General features: G+C 39.2%; 1 long non-coding RNA gene across 4 annotated transcripts in view; it reads right to left on the bottom strand.

Moving 5' to 3' along the window:
• Positions 1-620: 620 nt before the first annotated feature.
• The window catches only part of LOC103586237, a 43,282-nt gene continuing 33,535 nt past the window's right edge, over positions 621-10,367 (bottom strand). For all 4 annotated transcript variants that reach the window (XR_550130.1, XR_550129.1, XR_550131.1 and 1 more), the window contains one exon: positions 621-950. This is a non-coding gene — a long non-coding RNA (uncharacterized LOC103586237). The remainder of the gene's footprint in view (positions 951-10,367) is intronic.

Below are 10,367 nucleotides of genomic sequence, written 5' to 3'. Positions count from 1 at the left end.
CGAAAAAAAAAAAAAAAAAAAAAAAAAAAAAAAAAAAAAAAAAAACAAGTCAAATTAGCTTTTATTACTTTCACATCCTCCAGTGCTGCACATAGGTAAGAAGCCACTAAAATAGGCCTTTCATTTTTTTATTCGTTCAACGTTTGCTGACACCTGGTACGTGCTAGCACCCCCCTCTATGCTGGATTTACCAGTCCCTGCTCTCAAAGAGTTCACGGCCTACTGGGAAAGTCACACAAGAAGAAAACCCTGTCATGCTTTGTCGTAGCACTACCTGGCATTGTGTCACAGGCATGTTTATTCTCTTTCTCTTACCCACAAATGTGAGCCCATGAGGGCAGCGACCGTGTCTGCGTTCTCACCATCTGAACAGTGCCTACCACCGGAGGGGCCCTCCGTAAGGAGTTGTGGCTGTTGGGAGAAGAAAAGGGATATTTTAGAGATGTGAATAGAATCAAGTGGGAGCCCAAAGGAGAGATGACTTTCTCAGCGCAGGCTGTAGTGGGAGGGATTGATCAGAAAGGTGTCCGGGTGGAGTGAGGGGCCGGCCGGGTAGCTCAGTTGGTTAGAGTGCGGTGCTGATAACACCAAGGTCTAGAATTTGATTTTTATACCTGCCATCCTCCAAAAACAAAAAAAAACAAAGCAAAAATAAGTAAGAAAAAAAAACACACAAGGAGGAAATGAGGAAGAAGCCAGATGGTTCCTGTGAGGGAGTATGTAGCAGTTTGCTCAAAGAACAAAGTTAGGACGCGCACGGCAGGCGTGGAGCCATGGAGAAGCGAGTGACGTGGCCAGGTTCCGACGTGCCAAGGTTTCTCTGGAGCATGGGATCCCCTGAGGAGTGGCAGGAGCAGAGGCTGGGCAGGTAGCGAGGACCAAAGCAGGGTCATCATTGCCCAGACGAAGAATCTTCCTCTCTCTGTTATTCAGTGCTGATGACTCATCGTCTGAAATATTTAAATGCCAAATTACTAACTAGTGCAAGCATTTAAGGAAAATTTTTTGTTCACTTTTGACAGAAAGTTGAGGCTCTCTTTTATAACAAACCAATAAGTCAAGTGACTTGGCTTGAGAATACAGCCAAGACCCCACCAACTAACCCAAAGAGAGTCACTAACCACACAAGTCAGCTGGAGCTATGTGTTTGTCCCATTATCTAAATATTTAAAGAGAAACCAGCATTTTGGTCTGAATTATCTGAATAATGCCCCAACACTCCAATTTCTTGTAGTAGAGACTCAAGGTAAAGAAAAAAATAAGTATAATTAGGACTAAACATTATTCATATAAAAGTCTATTTTTATTATTATTTTATTTATTTATTTATTTTTTTTGTCTTTTTCCGTGTCCGGCAACGGATCGCAACCCTCAGTGTCGCCCCCGTACCGGACCGGGACCGGCAACGGAATCGCAACCCTCGGTGTTGCTCCTGCGCCTCGCTCAGCCAGTGAGCGGGAACCGGTCTGTATGTGGGATCCGAACCCTCGGCGGGAGCGCCGCCGTGCTTCCCAAGCGGCGCACTATCGCAGTGCGCCACCAGGCCGGCCCCCATAAAAGTCTATTTTTAATACATCAGGAACTAATGAAAGACCATCACACAGGCCGATTTTTTTGGATTGCTTTCTTTCGTTTCATGAATTGTTCTGTTTTATTAGAAAAAACAATTAAATGAAGCTCACATGCAGATCCAGTCACTGCCTGCTGCCTGCCGCAGGTTGAGGTCATCCGTAAGTGGTACCAGGCTACTTGTGATCTAATTGTGAATTCCTCTCATGTGTACACAGACTTCAGCCCAGGGATGACAAGGATTTTTGAACTTCAAAAAAAAGGTGGGAGGAATCACAATAAATATTTCATTGTCTAGTCAACCCAATTTATGAAGCCTGATTATCTCATTCAGCCTCCGGAGATTGCTACCGGAAGCCTCCCCAGATGTTCCCCCTTCCAACCAAACTTACCCCTGCATGGCAGGGAGGCGGCCCAGCCTGTGCATTCTGGAAGCCCCGCTGCCAAGGAAGAAAGGGGGAGAGAGAGGGTCGCATCCACTGTGGGAGAGGCAGGAGCGTCACTAGGCACCCCTGCCTGCTCCCCACTTCACAGTTCCTGCGCTGAGTCCTCTGACCACGATTGCTCAGGCTTATGCTCTATTCCAAGCTGTGATAGTCAGAAAATATGTGGATCGAGACTCCTGAGGCAGCGGGGGGCTAATGCCCTCACACTCCTACGTCAACAGACATCCCAAAGAATGATGCTGATTGAGCAAACATTGGGCAAGAAGACAAAAAGTGCTTCTGGGGTTCGTATGGGCCCAGACGCTCCCGTTTCTCTCTCTGAGCCTCACAGCCCCATGGTTTTCAGTAATGATGAGACTGCATACTTGTGTTATTTATTGTTGATGCAACTTTGAAAATTCGTATAATAATATGAATTGTATTATGTTTTTATAATATATTATATATAATAACATAATTTCATAATAATATAAATTGTATTATATATTATAATTCTTTTGATAGGGGCACTTTTTCTTTCCCTCTGGATTCACACCTATTTTAGTTTCCTTCCACCAATCTCAAACCCTATCTATTGCTCAGATGTGATCCCAGTGGCTGCGTCATAAAAGAGCTCGGACCTGATGTGAAATAAGACAGAACCTAACACCCTTATGAGAGATTATCCTGCCACAAACAGCCCTTGGGAGCCCTTGGCCACAGGCCAAGCCAAGCTGAGATTTTTGAAAGAGCCGTTCCAGAAGAATTCTGGTTTGGGTTTTTTAAAACAGCAAAGCCAAAAGTCTGAAGGTGAATTTGATACTTCTATAGCCTGGCTGTCTGAAATGAGGCACACAGTGAGCTTGTGACAAGGAATGTCATGCTTGCAGCTCCTCAGCAGAGACGCCGAAGGTCACAGCTAGAAGCTGAAGGGCAGGAAGGCTGAGTTCACACAGGAGATTAGAACGGGCCAAACATTGTACCTTAGGGGGTTTGGAGGGTTCATATTTGCTTGGAAATCTTAGAAAAGACAGGAATTTGGAGTTGTCTTATATATTTCACTTTTTAGAGCAGTTTTCAGGGGATGAGGAATTTCTAGTGCTGTAGGTAATGATGAGTCATTTATTACATACTGACCAAGGCCTCAAGGTATCAAGGTGTCTGCTAATCATCAATTTTACTAAAAATAGAATTAAAACATGAGTGAAATAGAAATCTCTTGGTAAGATACAGGATTTCTGTGAATGGTTCTCATAAGAAATTCTATGAAGGCCCCATAACCTTGAATTATTAAAACCAGAATTTTCTAATACTGGTACAAAGTCTGAACGATTTTACCCATAAAATGAGAGTTTTAGGCAGACACTTATTTGTGTACTTTGACATTAGTAAGGGGAAAATATTTTTTATCAAAAAAATAAAAACTCCTCAAATAAAAAAGGTAGAATAAGGTAGAATAAAATCCAATTGACAATTTACCTAATTAGGAAATGTCCAAACCAGAGTTTTAAATTTTTTTCAGCTTTTATGACCCTCCAATAGAAAGCTTTATGCAAATTTTCCCTTTAAGACATGTCATTTTCATTAATACCACGGTGATATATAATAACAGTGAAGTGCAATTATGACAGTATTTAGAAAATAACTGTGGTGACAGCATCTTGTGGCTGACTTTGTGCCACTCCCCGTGGTTTGTGCCCTTCATCTCTGCCCACTGTGGCCTCTCCAGAAAGCAGAACTTAGGGATCACAAATATTAGAAAGGACAAGACATTTCTCATGCATTGTGTTATTTCAATTTTGTTCCATGTTGTTTTTCCTTCATTTATGACCTAATTCTTTAGGCATTTTTCTCTGAATGGAACTTATTACATCTATAAATAAAGCATTCATAAAATGGCCGTAAGTTTTTAAAGTGTGGTTAGACTTTAAAAATAAAACTCCTGCCCTTCCAAAATCTCCTAGGTCCAGTTATCATTTCGTTCTGCCTTATTGTTTGATCTTTTTTTTTTTTTCTTTTTCTTTTTTTCTTCTTTCTTTTTTTGCACCGGTAACCAAGGATATTTTTAAGACCTGCATCTATCTAAGTTGAACAGACTCAGAAAATACCCAAGATGAAGAGGTGGTATTGGCATGCCTGGGAATGTTGAGTTCCAGTTACAATTGTTTTAATGTTTTCTCACTGTGAGTCATCATACTGAGCAGTTTCACAAAAAGAAAAACGTTTCAGAATGGATTTTCTGGGAAACACACAGGAGGTTACTTAGGGATTTGAGAAGAGATTAAAAATAGGAAAGAGTCAAAAGAGAACTCAGAAAAGTTTTGTAAAAGAAGGGCTGGGTGATCATAAAAGAACAGAATTGTATTCTCTTAAACAAGGCTTAGAATGACAGATGATGGAAGAATCAAATGTGCTCAAAAAAGCTAATATATCGCAACTTGTAACATTGATAAAAATCCTTACCCACAATTTTACTGAATAATGAGAGCATTGTCAGGGAGCTGAAGGTTGGGAAGAAAGATTTAACAGGATCCAGGAACTATACAAAGAATGGCAGAAATACATCATATTAACAGAATGAAGAACAAAAAACACACGATTTTCTCAATTGATGCAGAAAAAACGTTTGACAAGATTCAACACCTTTTCATTACTAAAAAACATTCAATAAACTAGGAATATAAGGAAACTACCTCAACATAATATAGGTCTTATATCAAAAGTCACAGCTAGCATCACACTCAATGACGAAAGACTGAAATTTTTCCTTTTAAGATTTGGAACAAGATAAGGATGCCTACTCTTATCACTTGTATTCAACATACTACTGGACATCCTAGACAGAGCAATTAAGCAAGAAAAATAAACTAAAAGCATCTAATTGGAAAGGAAGATTTAAAATTATCTCTGTTTGCAGATGAAATCATCTTAATGCAGAAAACCCTAAAGAATTTACAAAAAAAATAAATTAGTAAACTCTACAAATTTTCAGGATGCAAAATCAACACACAAAAATCAGTTGCACTTCTATACAGTAACAATGAATAATCTGAAAAGGAAATTAAGAAACAGTTCCATTTACAATAACATCAAAAATAATAAAATACTTAGGAATAAGCCTAAACAAGGAGGTGAAAGAATTGTACACTGAAAACTATAAATTATTGATGAAAAAATTAAAGAAACATATAAGTGGAAAGACATCCCATACTCAAAGATTGGAAGACTTAATATTGTCAGGATGTCAACACTACCCAAAGTGATCTGTAGATTCAATGCAATTCCTACCAAAATCTCAACAGCACTTTTTGCAGACCTACTGGAAAAAAAAAATCCTAAAATTCACATGGAATTTCAAGGACCCCAAATAGACAAAACGAATTTTTAAAAGAAGAACAAAATTGGTGGGCTTACACTCCTGATTTCAAAATATATTACAAAGCTACAGAAATCAAAACAGTGTGGTACTGCCATAAAGACAGACATACAGACCAAGGGAATAGAATAGAGAGCCAAGAAATTAGCCCTCACCTGTACAGTTAAATAATCTTCCGCAAGGGTGCCAAGACCACTCAATGGGATAGGACAGTCTCTTCAGCAAATGGTACTGAGAAAAGTGGATATCCACATGCCAAACAACGACACTGGACCCTTACATTGCACCACATACAAAAATTGACTCAAAATGGATTAAAGACCTAAACATAAGAAGCAAAACTATAAAACTCTTAGAAGAAAACATAGGGGAACATCTTCATGACATTGAATTTGGCAGTAATTTCTTGGATGTGACACCAAAGACACACACAACAAAAGCAAAAATAGGCAAATAGGACTATATCTGACTTTAATAAAAACTTTTGTGCATCAAAGTACATAATGAACAGAGCAAAACAGCAACCTACAGAATGGAAGAAAATATTTGTAAATCATACATCTGATAAAAGACTAATATCCAGAATATGTGAAGAATGCCTACAATTCCACAACAACAATAATAAAAACAACAAATACCCAATTACAAAATGGGCAAAGGACTTGAATAGACATTTCTCCAAAGATGATACACAAAAGGCCAAGAAGCATACAAAAAGATGCTCAACATCACTAATCATGAGTGAAATGTAAGTGAAAAGCACAATGAGATATCACTTCACACCCATTAGAATGGCTATCACTCACACGCACACATGCACACACACACACACACACAAAGGAAAATAACAGGTGTTGGCAAGGATGTGGAGGAATTGGAAACTTTGTGTACTGTTGGGAATGTAAAATGGTGCAGCCGATATGGAAAACAGTATGGAGGTTCCTCAAAAAATTAAAAAATATAATGAAACATCACTTCACATGCACTAGGATGGCCTCTACCAAAAGCAAATATAAACCCACAGAAAATAATGTATTGGAGAGGAAGCCTCGTGCCCTATTGGTGGGATTGTAAAATGGCGCAACCACCATGGAAAGCAGTATAGTAGTTCCTCAAAAAATTGAAAATATAATTGCCGTATGATCCAGAAATCCCACTTCTGGGTGTACATCAAAAGATTTACAAGCATGATTCAAAGAGACAGTTGCACACCAATGTTTATTGCAGCATTATTCACAATAGCTAAGAGGTGGAAGGATCCCAAATGTTCACCAAAAGATGAATGAAGAAAGAAAATACGATGTATACATACAATGGAATATTATTCAGCCTTAAGAAAGAAGGAAATCCTGTCACGTGCTTCAACAAGGATGAACTTTGAAGGCACTATGCTAAATGAAATAAGCCAGACACCAAAAAACAAATACTGTATGATTCCATCTATAGGAGTTACCTAGGCTAGTCAAATTCATAGAGACAGAAGGTAGAATGGTGGTTGGCAGGGGCCTAGCGGGGAGGATGGGGACTTATTGTTCAACGGGCACAAAGTTTCAGATTTGCATGATGAAAAATTTCTGGAGATCTGTTTCACAGCAATGTGAATATAATTAACACTGCTGAACCTACACTTAAAAATGGTTAAGACAGTAAGTTTCATGTTATGTGTATTTTACCACAATAATTTTTTTTTTAATTTTTGAATTTCCTCTTTTAGAAAAGGGGGCTGCAGGGAGGGGAAGAAGCCCACAGCAAGTAAAAATTCCTTTCTGGTGGTGGGAGGGGGACTGGGGAACTAAAAGATTTTGAGGCAGTAGGAAAAAAGCAGTGAGGAAAAACTGTCCAGCACTGCAAAAACCATGAGGAGGTCAAGCCCCAGGAGCACAGGCCTCCCGCTGTGGACCAGTGAGGCCAGAGCAACTGCTACAAATGACGTGAGGATGTTTCTTGTGATGAGTTTTCAAATTGAATAAATCAATGAGATTCAAGACAAAAGCTGAGTCTTGGCCTCCCTGCATCATTTCTTCCAATCTGTGAGAAAAACTACCTGAGTGCACAAGAAAATGCTCTTTCAGACCACAAACCAAAACAGGCAACAGAAGAGGTCTCCTGATTGGCACTAATCCAAGACAAAATTTGCATCATTCATTCATTCAGCAAGTCCTTCTTCTATTCCGGGCACTGCTTTCAGTGCCAGGCATAGGTAACTGTTGGAAAACTTTGTCACCATGGACTTGCATCGTAGAGGCACACATCAGATGCGCTCTGTTCTGTCACACATTTCTGGTGTACAGGTACGGCCTGTGTCGTGTGTTTCTGCATCCTTGCTTTTCCATGTCTTTTCAGAGTTGGTAAACTTCTTGAGACCTCGGGCCTGTCCTTTCATAACCATCCACCTGAGCAATAAAAAGCCAGTGCATGTACAATTGTGGACAGAAAAGCTCAAGCCCAAAATGACTGACGAAGGTGTGGGCTTCGACCCCTGTGGGAGATTAAAGAGGCTAACGCTGCATGGTGGTTTAGGACTTGACTGCTTTGAGTCCTAACCCAGAAGCAGAAGACACAGGAGGGGAATAGCAGGGTAGCTTGCAGAACAGCAGCAAGGCCTGCAAGTGAGGGAAAGGCAGGAAAGAAACTGCAGGAGAAAATCTTTCTCAGGTCATTTGCAGCAGCACCTTATGTCCTGTGCTTCACAAGAACCTAGTGAGCAGCTGGTTCCAGCAGATCACTATGATAGGAAGCCTTGCCCTTGAGGAGGGGCAAAGAGTTTGCAGTTCCCATGAGGTCTCTAAAGTGAGACTTGGAAAGTCCTTTCCTCCCCTGGTCTACTAGTCACCAAAGCACCTCCATGAGATGTACAGAGAAACTATTCAGAACTTTTATATTGTTTTAAAATCTCATCCTTTTGGATTTTTATCTTTTTTTGTATTTTATAATGTAGATTATTTACTGGTGTAATAGGGATGCAGAACTTAAAAATAAATAAATATGCATATATTGGGAGTTCATGCTAAAAATATTTTAATAAGGGTGAACCATCAAAGTTTAGTGATTGCTGCTCTAGGCAAGTTGTTCCTTAATAAACTTCTGTATCTGTAAGTAAGATCAAGAGCACCATGCATTTTGAAGACCCACTGTCTTCTGTACCAGACCAGCAGGATGGAAGGAGGATGGAGATAGATGGAAAGTGGGGAAGGCAGGCAGGGTCAGAGTAAGCAAGTGGAACTGATTCAGCACCTTCTCTTGGTAGCTGCGTTGTGGTTGCATCCTCAACTGAATGTTAGGCTCTTCAGGGACCTTACACTCACGTACATGCACACACATACACATGTACATGCACCTGCACGCATGCTATGTGCACGTGCACACATGCACAGACACACACAGGGACACATGCAGGCATGTGTGCACACACACAAATACACATCCACACACAGACTTGAGTCCATACCTCTGAAATACAAATTTGTTTCAAGTCTTTATTGCTCTGATGCCAAATGTAATATCTCTAACTTGTAAAAATAATTAAGTAAATATTAAAACATATATAATATCCATCATTTTACTACGATGGCAACTGGGTGCATTATTTTGCCCCTTAATGCATCCAGGAAAAATGTTTCTTAATAAAAGAGGAAGACAAACATAACCACAGCTTGATAAAGAACAAGAGGGTACTTACAACCTGTATTAATGTTGAAAATCCTAACTCTTCTGTGATGGTTTCTTAGAGATCCATCATGTGGATATACTACGACTCACTTTAGCAAACTTGTTGATGAGCATTGAGGTGGTTTCCAGCTTTTCACTGCAGCAAGGAACATCTTTATGCTAGTTTTTTATAGATTAAATGTCCAGAACATGAATGTGTGCAGTAAAAGGGCATATACTTTGCAAAATCTTATTAGTACTGCCAAATTTCTCTCCAAAAATATTGAATCCGATAGTGTACTAGAGAGCCCTTTTCTCCATCACTGAGTATTCTAAATTGTTTTCATCTTGTCAATCATATAAATAACAACAAAAATGACATTGTGTTTAAATTTACATTACATTTATATCAACTATCTACAAACTAGTCAATTTTTTACTTTATATTATCTTTTTTTCTGTCAAGCTTAAAAGAATATCTACACAAGATTTCTAAGATAGGCATCAGTATTTTCTTCTGGTATGTTCATAGTTTCTTTTGCACACATTTAAATATTTATTCCTCTGGAATTTATTTTGAAGGAGGAAGGTGAATATAGATCCAGCTTCATGTTTTCTACATGAATAATCTCAATAAGAGTTGTCCAACACTCTTTATTAAATAAATCCATTTCTTCTCCACGGAGCAGAAGCACCACGTTGTACATTTCTGTGCCTTGTCCAGCTCCCCAGTCCTTTCTATGACCTGCCTATGCACACATCCTGTAGCTATTACAGTTCCATGACATATCTTCTACGGTGAGTCTTCCTCAACTCCCCCTTTTTTTCAAAATTTTTGTAGCCTTTCTATCATATGTGTTCAACCAGATGAACCTTCAAATCGTATCATGATAAAAGAATTCTGCTGAAACTTTAGAATTTCCACACACAATATAATAAAATTTCCTAGAAATATAATAACAGAGATAAGCAAACCTTTTCTGTAAAGGGCCAGTGAATATTCTAGTCTTTGGAAGCTATATGTCTTCTGTCCCAACTACCCAACTCTGCCGTTCAAGTGCAAAAGCAACCATAGATAGTATGTAAATTAATGGGCATGGCTGTCTCCAAGAGAACTTTATTTACAAGAACAGGAAGAGGTGCAATGGAATAATACTCTGCCATAAAAAATAAATGAAGTACTGATGCACACTGCAATGTGGAAGAATCTCGAAGACATCAGGCAAAGTGAAAGAAGCCAGACACAAAGGTCATGTATTGTAAGAAATATACACATAGGGTAAATCCATAGACAGAAAGCAGATTAGTGGTTGCCAATGGCTGGAAAGAGGGGAACAAGGAATAATTAC

This window comes from Galeopterus variegatus, unplaced genomic scaffold (genome assembly GCF_000696425.1).
Source record: "Galeopterus variegatus unplaced genomic scaffold, G_variegatus-3.0.2 Scaffold321, whole genome shotgun sequence".
Lineage (NCBI taxonomy): Eukaryota > Metazoa > Chordata > Mammalia > Dermoptera > Cynocephalidae > Galeopterus > Galeopterus variegatus.
This window is presented reverse-complemented; position numbering and strand designations above follow the sequence as displayed.